Below are 15080 nucleotides of genomic sequence, written 5' to 3'. Positions count from 1 at the left end.
TACAATGTAGAAAATAGTAAAAATATTCATTAGATAGTACCCACAAAACACCAGTCTCAACGTCAACAGTGAAGCGGTGACTCCGAGATGCTGGCCTTCTAGGCAGAGTTGCAAAGAAAAAGCCATATCTCTGTCCAGTGTCTGTGTTCTTTTGTCCATCTTAATCTTTTCTTTTTATTGGCCAGTCTGAGATATGGCTTTTTCTGTGCAGCATCCCGGAGTCGCCTCTTCACTCTTGATGTTGAGACTGGTGTTTTGCGGGTACTATTTAATTAAGCTGCCAGTTGAGGACTTGTGAGTTGTCTGTTTCTCAAACTAGACCCTCTAATGTACTTGTCCTCTTGCTCAGTTGTGCACCGGGGCCTCCCGCTCCTCTTTCTATTCTGGTTAGAGCCAGTTTGCACAGGTCTGTGAAGGGAGTAGTACACAGCATTGTACAAGATCTTCAGTTTCTTGGTAATTTCCCGCATGGAATAGCCTTCAATTCTCAGAACAAGAATAGACTGACGAGTTTCAGAAGAAAGTCCTTTGTTTCTGACCATTTTGAGTCTGTAATCGAACCCACAAATGCTGACGCTCCAGGTACTCAACTCGTCAAAAGAAGGCCAGTTTTATTGCTTCTTTAACCAGGACAACCGTTTTCAGCTGTGCTAACATAATTGCAAAAGGGTTTTCAAATGATCAATTACCCTTTTAAAATGATCAACTTGGATTAGCTAACACAACGTGCCATTGGAACACAGGAGTGTTGGTTGCTGATAATGGGCCTATGTACGCCTCTGTAGATATTCCATAAAAAATCAACAATGTCTACACTGTATTTCTGATCAATTCTATGTTATTTTAATGTTCAAAAAATGTGCTTTTCTTTCAAAAACATTTCTAAGTGACCCCAAACTTTTGAACGGTAATGCATATTTGGTTTTATTTATGTTCCTTTATTATTTTCCTCTAACCCTACCATTCCTCCCCTAATTGGAGTAAACTAATGAACAACAACACTTAGGCTTCTACTTCCAGCTTATACATACTCTGTACATTTTACAGACACAGTATATTTTACAGGAGTTATCTTTTGTTTGTTTTTAGTCCCAACCTTCAGCAACCTCAACCCCTCCCATCTATCTCTGAAGACAATCCAGTTTTGATTTCTATTTGCCATATATTTTTCAACTGTGCAATTATGTTTCACAAAAGTCCTGAACCTGTACAATTTTTTACAGACACGGTATATTTTATATTATTTTGAACAGTTTATCTCAGACACAGCACAGTTGTACACAGCACAGTCGTGGTTGTCAGTGGGACAAACAGGTCTTCTTCTTCACCCATCTGCCCTTAGAGTCTCACTGACAGTAGCTATTTCTTTACTGGTGGGAAGGGGAGATGACTCATCCTGTACAAGGTGAACATTCTGCACAGGGACAGGGAAACCAGGTCAGCCAATGTTGCATTTTTGCCTGCCGCATTACACTACATGGCCTGTGTGTTTATATACAACATTACATTACTATGTGAATGGCTTTTGTGATGTGTGTGTATTTTGTGTATTCTTAACAAAAGCAATTCAAAATGAAATATGGTTGACAAAGAATTATATACAAATGGAATATTGTGGGATTCTCTGTAGTTATAGTGACGTTATTTGGTGGAGAGATTAAAGCTTTTTTTGGGAGAACTAGAAAAGCAACAATTCTTTGTATCTTATTTTTTGTACAATATTTAGAATGTTTCATTATGTTTAAATACTCTATAGTCTACCCAAATGGGTCAAGGTCTTCCGGTATATAAAGATTTAATAAACCCTATTTTAAATGGGGAAAAAATATGACTCTTTTGCCACTATTTCCATAATGGACCAAATGTTGGACTTATTTACTTCATTTATTCATGGTAATTTAAATTGAATTGTTAACTGCTTCCCTTCATACTTTGTCCAAAAAACATTTAATCATAAAAATATGTGAATTGCATATCTGCCTCCACTGCAAGATGTCTAGTATATAGATTCTAACTGTGGTCCCACTGCCATTACCAGAAGCTACCAGATGCTGGCAATAACTAAACACTGTCTGAAAACAACTATGGACTTCAGAGCTTTTGGCAATGCTTTTTCATTGTATTGTCTGTCAGAGGATTCATTATACCCAAGCTGTCAGTTAGCTGCATAGTTCGTATGTATCTTTGCTCAGAAGTATTTCATCAACCTTTACACAAGGTTTAGAAAGGAATGCCCGTATTGTTAAATTATGTAAGAGCACAGTCTTAACTCTGTATGCGTCCATCCAGGATTCATTTAGATAATTGTTTATGAAATAAAGTATGACTATTTTAAAATGTGTCTCTTTTTTTCTCTTTTTTCCTGAAATTATTTCCCTGTCATGATGTAGGTTTTGAAATGGCTGGTGGACAAACTGTCAAGGGGAAGAAATGTTGTGGTCATCTAAAGAACTGAAGAAGCAATCTATTTCCCCAAAGATCTACACTGACTGTACAAAACATTAGGAACACTTGCTCTTTCCATGACAGACTGACCAAGTCAGTCTGGGGCTCCCTGTGGCTCAGTTGGTAGAGCATTGTGTTTGCAACGCCAGCATGGTGTGTGCAACGCCAGGGTTGTGGGTTCGATTCTCACGGGGGGCCAGTACAAAAAAAAAAAAATTCATGAAATTAAATGAAATGGATGAAATGTATGCATTCACTACTGTAAGTCGCTCTGGATAAGAGCGTCTGCTAAATGACTAAAATGTAAAAATGTATACACAATGCTTTGGTTATACAATAAACCATATCAGGTAAACAAATAAACATGAGATGTTTAGAATTCAAGGCACACTTAACCAGCATGGCTACATTTACATTACATTTTAGTCATTTAGCAGACGCTCTTATCCAGAGCGACTTACAGTAGTGAATGCATACATTTCATACATTTCATGCATTTAAAAAAATAAATAAAATTGTACTGCCATAGCATTCTGCAGCAATACGCAATCCCATCTGGTTTGCGCTTAGTGGGACTATCATTTGCTTTTCAACAGGACAATGACCCAACACACCTCCAGGCTGTGTAAGGGCTATTTGACCAAGAAGGAGAGTGATGGAGGGCTACATCAGATGACCTGGGTTCCACAATCACCCCACCTCAACCCAATTAAGATGGTTTGGGATGAGTTGGACCGCAGAGTGAAGGAAAAGCAGCCAACAGGTGCTCAGCATATGTGGGAACTCCAGGTGAAGCTGGTTGAGAGAATGCCAAGAGTGTGCAAAGCTGTCATCAAGGCAAAGGGTGGCTACTTTGAAGAATCTAAAATAGAAAATATATTTTGATTTGTTTAAAGCTTTTATGGTTACTGCATGATTCCATATGTGTTATTTCATAGTTTTGATTTCTTCACTATTATTCTACAATGTAGAAAATAGTAAAAATATTCATTAGATAGTACCCACAAAACACCAGTCTCAACGTCAACAGTGAAGCGGTGACTCCGAGATGCTGGCCTTCTAGGCAGAGTTGCAAAGAAAAAGCCATATCTCTGTCCAGTGTCTGTGTTCTTTTGTCCATCTTAATCTTTTCTTTTTATTGGCCAGTCTGAGATATGGCTTTTTCTGTGCAGCATCCCGGAGTCGCCTCTTCACTCTTGATGTTGAGACTGGTGTTTTGCGGGTACTATTTAATTAAGCTGCCAGTTGAGGACTTGTGAGTTGTCTGTTTCTCAAACTAGACCCTCTAATGTACTTGTCCTCTTGCTCAGTTGTGCACCGGGGCCTCCCGCTCCTCTTTCTATTCTGGTTAGAGCCAGTTTGCACAGGTCTGTGAAGGGAGTAGTACACAGCATTGTACAAGATCTTCAGTTTCTTGGTAATTTCCCGCATGGAATAGCCTTCAATTCTCAGAACAAGAATAGACTGACGAGTTTCAGAAGAAAGTCCTTTGTTTCTGACCATTTTGAGTCTGTAATCGAACCCACAAATGCTGACGCTCCAGGTACTCAACTCGTCAAAAGAAGGCCAGTTTTATTGCTTCTTTAACCAGGACAACCGTTTTCAGCTGTGCTAACATAATTGCAAAAGGGTTTTCAAATGATCAATTACCCTTTTAAAATGATCAACTTGGATTAGCTAACACAACGTGCCATTGGAACACAGGAGTGTTGGTTGCTGATAATGGGCCTATGTACGCCTCTGTAGATATTCCATAAAAAATCAACAATGTCTACACTGTATTTCTGATCAATTCTATGTTATTTTAATGTTCAAAAATGTGCTTTTCTTTCAAAAACATTTCTAAGTGACCCCAAACTTTTGAACGGTAATGCATATTTGGTTTTATTTATGTTCCTTTATTATTTTCCTCTAACCCTACCATTCCTCCCCTAATTGGAGTAAACTAATGAACAACAACACTTAGGCTTCTACTTCCAGCTTATACATACTCTGTACATTTTACAGACACAGTATATTTTACAGGAGTTATCTTTTGTTTGTTTTTAGTCCCAACCTTCAGCAACCTCAACCCCTCCCATCTATCTCTGAAGACAATCCAGTTTTGATTTCTATTTGCCATATATTTTTCAACTGTGCAATTATGTTTCACAAAAGTCCTGAACCTGTACAATTTTTTACAGACACGGTATATTTTATATTATTTTGAACAGTTTATCTCAGACACAGCACAGTTGTACACAGCACAGTCGTGGTTGTCAGTGGGACAAACAGGTCTTCTTCTTCACCCATCTGCCCTTAGAGTCTCACTGACAGTAGCTATTTCTTTACTGGTGGGAAGGGGAGATGACTCATCCTGTACAAGGTGAACATTCTGCACAGGGACAGGGAAACCAGGTCAGCCAATGTTGCATTTTTGCCTGCCGCATTACACTACATGGCCTGTGTGTTTATATACAACATTACATTACTATGTGAATGGCTTTTGTGATGTGTGTGTATTTTGTGTATTCTTAACAAAAGCAATTCAAAATGAAATATGGTTGACAAAGAATTATATACAAATGGAATATTGTGGGATTCTCTGTAGTTATAGTGACGTTATTTGGTGGAGAGATTAAAGCTTTTTTTGGGAGAACTAGAAAAGCAACAATTCTTTGTATCTTATTTTTTGTACAATATTTAGAATGTTTCATTATGTTTAAATACTCTATAGTCTACCCAAATGGGTCAAGGTCTTCCGGTATATAAAGATTTAATAAACCCTATTTTAAATGGGGAAAAAATATGACTCTTTTTGCCACTATTTCCATAATGGACCAAATGTTGGACTTATTTACTTCATTTATTCATGGTAATTTAAATTGAATTGTTAACTGCTTCCCTTCATACTTTGTCCAAAAAACATTTAATCATAAAAATATGTGAATTGCATATCTGCCTCCACTGCAAGATGTCTAGTATATAGATTCTAACTGTGGTCCCACTGCCATTACCAGAAGCTACCAGATGCTGGCAATAACTAAACACTGTCTGAAAACAACTATGGACTTCAGAGCTTTTGGCAATGCTTTTTCATTGTATTGTCTGTCAGAGGATTCATTATACCCAAGCTGTCAGTTAGCTGCATAGTTCGTATGTATCTTTGCTCAGAAGTATTTCATCAACCTTTACACAAGGTTTAGAAAGGAATGCCCGTATTGTTAAATTATGTAAGAGCACAGTCTTAACTCTGTATGCGTCCATCCAGGATTCATTTAGATAATTGTTTATGAAATAAAGTATGACTATTTTAAAATGTGTCTCTTTTTTTTCTCTTTTTTCCTGAAATTATTTCCCTGTCATGATGTAGGTTTTGAAATGGCTGGTGGACAAACTGTCAAGGGGAAGAAATGTTGTGGTCATCTAAAGAACTGAAGAAGCAATCTATTTCCCCAAAGATCTACACTGACTGTACAAAACATTAGGAACACTTGCTCTTTCCATGACAGACTGACCAAGTCAGTCTGGGGCTCCCTGTGGCTCAGTTGGTAGAGCATTGTGTTTGCAACGCCAGCATGGTGTGTGCAACGCCAGGGTTGTGGGTTCGATTCTCACGGGGGGCCAGTACAAAAAAAAAAAAATTCATGAAATTAAATGAAATGGATGAAATGTATGCATTCACTACTGTAAGTCGCTCTGGATAAGAGCGTCTGCTAAATGACTAAAATGTAAAAATGTAATCCAGATGAAAGTTATGTCCCTTATTGATGTCACTTGTTAAATCCACTTCAATCAGTGTAGAAGAAGGAGAGGAGACAGGTTAAAGAAGGATTTTTAAGTCTTGAGACATGGATTCTGTATATGTGCCATTCAGAGGGTGAATGGGCAAGACAAAAGTTTTAAGTGCCTCTGAACGAGGTATGGTAGTAGGTGCCAGGCGCACCGGTTTGATTGTGTAAAAAACTGCAACGCTGCTGGGTTTTTCACACTCAACTGTTTCCCGTGTGTATCAAGAATGGTCCACCACCCGAAGACATCCAGCCAACTTGACACAACAGTGGGAAGCATCTGAGTCAACATGGGTCAGTATCCCTGTGGAACGCTTTCAACACCTTGTAGAGTGGTGCAACTCAATATTAGGGAAGGTGTTCCTAATGTTTTGTGCACTCATTATATATCTATCTATTACAGTAAACTATGTTCGCTATAACCTATTTACTGTAAGCACACGTTCATTTGTTGTTTGCTAATCTCATCACCCAGAACCAAATCTGTCATGAGATGTCACGGTTGTCATTGGGAAAGGAGGACCAAAATGCAGCAGGTATGTGGTTGCTCATCTTGAACTTTTTATTAGACTCAAAATGGACACCAAAATAACAAAACGAACTCACGATCACCGAACAGTCTTCTCAGGCTCATACACGCTAGACAAGAAACAATCTCCCACAAAACTTACACCAAACAATTACCCATATATAGGACTCTCAATCAGAGGCAACGAGGAAGCACCTGCCTCCAATTGAGAGTCCCAACCCCCCCATTAACCTAACATAGAAATACACTCACTCGACTAAACATAGAAATACCTAAACATAGAACATAAACCAAAACCCGGAAATAATAAATCAAACGCCCTTCAACAAACACACCATCCCGAACCACATAAAACAAATACCCTCTGCCACGTCCTGACCAAACTACAATAACAATTAACCCTTATGCTGGCCAGGGCGTGACATGAGAGACTAGTTGTATCCTGGTAACCATATCTGATGTGGATATGAGGGCATTACTGCACAATAACACTGACAGATTCTTATGTGTTCTTAATTCACTTTGCCCTACTACTACGTCTCCTGTCTCCTGCTGTATCCTGCCCACCTGTCTGGCATCTGTATCTGTTCCTTAATGTGGTTACAGAGATGTAGAATCCTTCTGTCTTCTCTGTGATGATTTGTGTGAAGAGCAAGAGAAGCTGTGATTCCTGCTGATGTCATTGGTCCTCCTTACCTGTGTGATTATACAACTCTGTGTGCATGTGTGTGTGTGCTTGCGAACATGCTTTCATGTGTATAGTGGGTTTGCGTGCATATGTGCTTTCATCAATCAAATGTATTTATAAAGCCCTTTTACATCAGCTGATGTCACAAAGTGCTATACAGAAACCCAGCCTAAAACCCAAACAGCAAGCAATTCTGATGTAAAAGCACAGTGGCTAGGAAAAACTCATTAGAAAGGCAGAAACCTAGGGAGAAACCTAGAGAGGAACCAGGCTATGAGGCGTGGCCAGTCCTCTTCTGGCTGTGCCGGGTGGAGATTATAACAGTACATGGTCAAGATGTTCAAACGTTCACAGATTACAAACAGGGTGAAATAATAATAATAATCAGTGGTTGTAGAGGGTGCAACAGGTCAGTACCTCAGGAGTAAATGTCAGTTGGCTTTTCATAGCCGATCATTCAGAGTTAGAGACAGCAGGTGCGGTAGAGACAGAGTTGAAAACATCAAGTCCGGGACAAGGTAGCACGTCCGTTGAACAGGTCAGGGTTCCATAGCCGCTGGAAGTTGAAACTGGAGCAGCAGCACGACCACGTAGACTGGGGACAGCAAGGTGTCATCAGGCCAGGTAGTCCTGAGGCATGGTCCTAGGGCTCAGGGCTTCTGAGAGAAGAGAGAAAAGAGAGAAAGAGAGAGAGAGAGTTAGAGGGAGCATACTTAAATTCACACAGGACACCAGATGAGACAGGATAAATACTCCAGATATAACAGACTGACCCTAGCCCACCGACACAAACTATTGCAGCATAAATACTGGAAGCTGAGACAGGAGGGTTGGGAGACACTGTGGCCCCATCCGGCTATACCCCCGGACAGGGCCAACCAGGCAGGAAATAACCCCACCCACTTTGCCAAAGCACAGCCCCCACACAACTAGAGGGATATCTTCAAACCACAAACTTACTACCCTGAGACAAGGTCGAGTATAGCCCACGAAGATCTCCCCCACGGCACGAACCCGAGGGGGGCGCCAACCCGGACAGGAACATCACGCCAGTGACTCAACCCACTCAAGTGACGCACCCCTCCCAGGGACGGCATGGAAGAGCACCAGTAAACCAGTGACTCAGCCCCCGTAATAGGGTTAGAGGCAGAGAATCCCAGTGGAGAGAGGGGAACCGGCCAGGCAGAGACAGCAAGAGCGGTTTGACGCTCCAGTGCCTTTCAGTTCACCTTCACACCTCTGGGCCAGACAACACTCAATCATAGGACCTACTGAAGAGATGAGTCTTCAATAAAGACTTAAAGGTTGAGACCAATTCTGTGTCTCTCACATGGATAGGCAGACCATTACATAAAAATTGAGCTCTATAGGAGAAAGCCCTGCCTCCAGCTGTTTGCTTAGAAATTCTAGGGACAGTAAGGAGGCCTGCATCTTGTGACCGTAGCGTACATGTAGGTATGTATGGCAGGACCAAATCGGAAAGATAGGTAGGACCAAGCCCATGTAATGCTTTGTAGGTTAGCAGTAAGACTTTGAAATCAGCCCTAGCTTTAGCAGGAAGCCAGTGTAGAGGCTAGCACTGGAGTAATATGATCAAATGTTTTGGTTCTAGTCAAGATTCTAGCAGCCGTATTTAGCACTAACTGAAGTTTATTTAGTGCTTTATCCGGGTAGCCGGTAGGTAGAGCATTGCAGTAGTCTAATCTAGAAGTGACAAAAGCATGGATACATTTTTCTGCATCATTTTTGGACAGAAAGTTTCAGATTTTTGCAATGTTACGTAGATGGAATAAAGCTGTCCTTGAAACAGTCTTGATATGTTCGTCAAAAGAGAGATCAGGGTCCAGAGTAACGCAGAGGTCCTTCACAGTTTTATTTGATACAACTGTACAACCATCAAGATTAATTGTCAGACCCAACAGAAGATCTCTTTGTTTCTACGGACCTAGAACTAACAGAAGATCTCTTTGTTTCTACGGACCTAGAACTAACAGAAGATCTCTTTGTTTCTACGGACCTAGAAAATACCCCCTCCTCACTTAAAGCCGTGAAATGACATTCAGCTCATGTCAAACGGCTCTGGCACTCAAACTGAAATTCTCATGCATGCTTTTATGTGTGTGTTTGAGCGCTTTGCCCATGTCACTATGTCAGAGCTGTGCCCAATGTTGCAGGCGGTGACAGATCGGTGACAGCCTGTCTTCCCATGGGGCACCTGATCACTGCCACATGCCTCTTAATTAAACTGCGCTCAGACTGCCGTTCCCCTCGCCGTTCCTCTCTTCTCCCTCTCCTCCCTCTCTTCTACCTCGCCTCCTTCTCTGCTCCCCTCGCCAGCATCTGACGCTCCTCACTTAAAGCCGTGAAATGACGTTCAGCTCATGTCAAACGGCTCTGGCACTCAAACTGAAATTCTCTTAACCTGCTTCCGCGGCCCCACTCAGAAGACACCTCTTACCCACTGAAAGAGATGCTTGTGTTTTGTACAGTAGATCAGCTATGTGTGTTAAGAGGCTCTGTACAGGACATCTAATTTTGATATTTTCATTTTAGAGTGATCAAGTGACTGAGATGTTATGATGTCATGTCTCGCTACTCAGTAATGTCTCACCTCCTCCCGCAGCAGTGACAGATTCCAGATCACAGCTTTTCTCTAAATCCTCATCACGTCTGGATTTCAGTTTTCTACCAACACAGCCAGACTGACCTGAAAATACCCCCTAAAGTCTAAAGCCAACCAAATGCTATCTTCCTAGTGAAGTGAATTCTACACTTTCCTGCTTCCGTTGCATTTCTCTCGATGTGTGTTACTGTCCTCTCCTGTAATATCCTTGGATGGAAGACTGCTGCTGAGCATTATGGGGCTTGACGTGTATGGTTGTGCCCCCCGCTGCAGCAGATGGACAACCTGTCCTGGCTGTTTTAGATGCCCATCCTGTCAGCTCGCATTACCCAGCAGCCCCTGGGAGAGAGAATTTCACCTGCCTGTTCCTTCCACTCCCTCTAACCCTGGATCTGAACACATGTGACACCCTGTACAGTATCTCCCCCGGTCCAGATCAGACACTGTCTCGTACTGTCCACTCCACTGGCTTTGGTTTACATGGGATGTGATACACAGTAAATGGTAGTCCAAAACAACGTAATAACGCTGTCATGTTCAGAAGGAGTTTAAATAGCGGAATAGTTGAAATGCTAACATAACTCCTGACCTCAGAGCTATAGATCAAAACTGAATTCTGACTAAAAGGCATATAAATCAGCAGGAATCAGACATATTGTTTGCTATTTGGGTAAACCTGACATCTTCAAGAGTTTCAGCTGTCATCTTGTTAAAAGTTATACAGTAATAACCATTGTTAGTTTTAAGGAAGGCTGTAAAATAAATCACATAGAAAACCTGTCAGATAAGAGTCATCCCATAATGACAAGTAATTGTCTCGTTGCCTCTTTAAATTCTGATCATCGCACCAAAGACTACATTAATATGCAGCTAAGACTCTTCCTGATGCTTTTAATTAACCTCTGAATGTTCTGAGACTTAGCATTCTAGTAACATCTTATTTCCTTCTAGTAAAAGAGCCTACAGAGTCCGGATGCAGAGACATAAAAGATGGATTAATTAGGAAATAATATGAACCGGTTGGGAGGCTTATCATTAATCACTTTACAACACTTTCTGGCTTAGTGTTCAGGATTAGCTAAATGACCAAAATGTTTTTCTCTCCTATACTCTCAGCTATACAGTAGTTTCTTCCAGCAGTAATGATGAAGTCATCTGTAGCCAGACTGGGTGAAGTTGAAGTGCAGTCTCTCTCTCTCCATTAATGAGCAGAATGAGTGTCTGTCTGTGACACCATCCAGGCCTGTCTCTAAGTGGTTTCCTCAAACACACAGTGATGTATTGCCTATCAGTCAGTGGTGAAGCGGACACTTAAATAGACTACTGTAAGGTGCCTGTCCAATGGCACAAGGCTCTCACTGTCTGCCTGTTAGATGTGGGATAGACACAGAGGTCATTCATATATACTGAGCCACATTGGTGCATCTATGTAGGTTGAGCATTTCATGAACCCAAAAAGAAGACACCTCTATAAGAATATAGGGTGATTATTTACACACGTTATTGTTGTCATGACCTAGACCAGAGTATAAGTTAGACATAGCTAAAGCCCAACCAGACAGATCTGGAACCAGGCTAGGAAGAGCCAGTGAGCTTGGTTTCCTTTCACTGCAGATCGGCTGGTTTGAATCAGATCCTTTCCACAGAGTCAAATTGTTTTTCAATTATTATTATTATTTTACTTTTATTTAACTAGGCAAGTCAGTTAAGAACAAATTCTTATTTACAATGACGGCCTACTAAAAGGCAAAAGGCCTCCTGCAGGGACGGGGGCTGGGATTAAAAATAAAAATCTATTAAATAAAAATATTGGCCAAAACACACATCACGACAAGAGAGACAACACAACACTACATGAAGAGAGACCTACAACAACAGCATAGCATGGCAGCAACACATGACAACACAGCATGGTAGCAACACAACATGACAACAACATGGTAGCAACACAACATGGTAGCAGGACAAAACAGGGTACAAACATGAATGGGCACAAACAACAGCACAAAGGGCAAGAAAGATAGAGACAACAATACAACACGCAAAGCAGCCACAACGGTCGGTAAGAGTGTCCATGATTGAGTATTTGATGGCATCAGATTAAAACCACAGCCTATGAATCTACTGTGTGCACCAAGAATGTCTCAATTTACTTCCCATCACCTACAGAGAGAAAACTGCTATCTAGAACATTCCACTGCCTCTCTCATTGTGCTCAGTGTACCACTGCAGAGTTATGGGCTGCTACACTAACCTGACTGGAATAGATGTCTACGGCGTGCAGCAATTCCTTCAACCTCGGAGCAGCACAACAGGCAAACAATGAAGCTGGCCATGTGGCCCACTTTACTGAGCATATTTTATCGTCATGATTCTATTTTGTGATATGATTTATTTTTATTTCCTTCAGTGGACTCTGAATTGAATTTGTATCAATGTAGACATGTGCCCCCATGTACACAACGCCTGTTTGTAACTGATGGGATGTAATGTCCTTTTCCATTGGGACCTGAATCAGTTAACATGTCTGTGTGGCTCAGTTGGTAGAGCATGGTGTTTGCAACGCCTGGGTTGTGGGTTCGATTCCCACGGGGGACCAGTACGGGAAGAAATGTATGCATTCACTACTGTAAGTCGCTCTGGATAAGAGCGTCTGCTAAATGACTAAAATGTAAATGTATGTGATGTAATGTGCTGTCTTGTCGATGTAAATTTTGACTTGACATGGATATGGTCTATTCTTTATAGAACATTGCTGTATGTTCTGAGGCACCTGAGTAGTGTACTGGCCGTGGCAGACGTTTTATGGCCTAGTTTAGTTCCCTTAGTAACGTAACTTTATTTACCCCTATTTCTCCCCAGTTGGTAGTCACAGTCTTGTCCCATCGCTGCAACTCCCGTATGGATTCAGGAGAGGAGAAGGGGCCTCGGAACATACAGCAATGTTCCATGTCAAGTCAAAATTTACATCGACAAGACAGCACATTACATCACAGACATTTTAACTGATTCAGGTCACAATGGAAAAGGACATTACATCACATCAGTTACAAACAGGCGTTGTGTACATGGGGGCACATGTCTACATTGATACAAATTCAATGCTTCTTGACACACTGCCTGCTTAACCCGGAAGCCAGCCACACAAATGTGTCGGAGGAAACACCATACAGCTGGCAACCGAAGTCAGAGTGCATGCACCCGGCCGTAGCAACCGAAGTCAGAGTGCATGCACCCGGCCGTAGCAACCGAAGTCAGAGTGCATGCACCCGGCCGTAACAACCGAAGTCAGAGTGCATGCACCCGGCCGTAGCAACCGAAGTCAGAGTGCATGCACCCGGCCGTAGCAACCGAAGTCAGAGTGCATGCACCCGGCCGTAACAACCGAAGTCAGAGTGCATGCACCCGGCCGTAACAATGAGTCGCTAGAGCGCGATGGGACAAGGACATCCCAAACCCTCCCCTAACCCGGACAATGCTGGGTCAATTGTGTGCCGCCTTATGGGTCTCCCGATCGCAGCCAGCTGCGACACCGCCCAGGATCGAACCCGGATCTGTAGTGGCGTCTCAAACACTGCAATGCAGTGCCTTAGACCGCTGCACCACTCGGGAGGCTCCCTTAGTAATGTTAACCTTGTAACTGTTGTTGTTCATATTTGCAGCTGAATTAATGCAGATGTGTGCTTTGGATCCCTCCTCTGTCATATAATCTAAGGTCAGGAGACAGGCTTGCTGTGCCAACACACATACACACAGAGAGAGAGAGAGACAGACACAGAGAGAGAGAGAGAGAGAGAGAGAGAGAGAGAGAGAGAGAGAGAGAGAGAGAGAGAGAAAGAGACAGAGAGAGGAAGACAGAGAGAGAGACAGAGAGAGGAAGAGAGAGAGAGAGACAGAGAGAGGAAGACAGAGAGAGAGAGAGAGGAAGACAGAGAGAGGAAGACAGAGAGAGAGAGACAGAGAGACAGAGAGAGGAAGACAGAGAGAGAGAGAGACAGAGAGAGACAGAGAGAGAGAGAGACAGAGAGAGAGAGACAGAGAGACAGAGAGAGAGGAAGACAGAGAGAGAGAGAGACAGAGAGAGGAAGACAGAGAGAGAGAGAGACAGAGAGAGGAAGACAGAGAGAGAGAGAGAGAGGAAGACAGAGAGAGAGAGAGACAGAGAGAGGAAGACAGAGAGAGAGAGAGACAGAGAGAGGAAGACAGAGAGAGAGAGAGACAGAGAGAGGAAGACAGAGAGAGAGAGAGACAGAGAGAGGAAGACAGAGAGAGAGAGAGAGAGAGAGAGAGAGAGAGAGAGAGAGAGAGAGAGAGAGAGAGAGAGAGAGAGAGAGAGAGAGAGAGAGAGAGACAGAGACAGATAGAGGGAGACAGAGGGCGACAGAGGGCGACAGAGGCAGATAGGGCTGTCTAGGTTTTTGACTCTCCAGTGATCCCTGTATACAACTGTCTGACTCATTGAGGCTATAGGGAGTGTATCTACTCTTTGACAGTAGTGACGCCATTCCAACAGCGTTAACTACTTCAAAAATGTTCTGCTCGTCACCAGAGCAGATGTCCTCTATTGATCCTTATCATAGACATCTCTGGGCCATGGATGATCAACACTATGGGATATCACTTCTGATGGTTCATATAGATCTGAAAGTGGATATGCCGAGAAAGAAGTTGTGGGAAAGGTACTTTCTTGTCCCTTATGCCTATTGACAATTTGTGATGGTAATTGAGATGTTTCCGTAGCCAGCAGAAGTCTAGATTAGCATCCTTCAGAGTGGAGGCAAATCTCAGAGACACCTGGATGGACACAGCGTGTGTGTGTGTGTGCGTGTCTACTTGTGTGTACGTGCATGCGTTTGTGTGTGTGTGTCCTGTGGCTGGCTGAGACAGATGCTGGGCTCTCAGTCAGAGTGCTAATTACCACAGATCTGAGATGACCTTCAGCACTGTTCCCTCAACCAGTGTTACTGTATCCACCGGATTCTCTCACACACACACACACACACACACACACACACACACACACAC

Source organism: Salmo salar, chromosome ssa06 (genome assembly GCF_905237065.1).
Source record: "Salmo salar chromosome ssa06, Ssal_v3.1, whole genome shotgun sequence".
Lineage (NCBI taxonomy): Eukaryota > Metazoa > Chordata > Actinopteri > Salmoniformes > Salmonidae > Salmo > Salmo salar.
Note: the sequence above shows the minus strand (reverse complement) of the source record.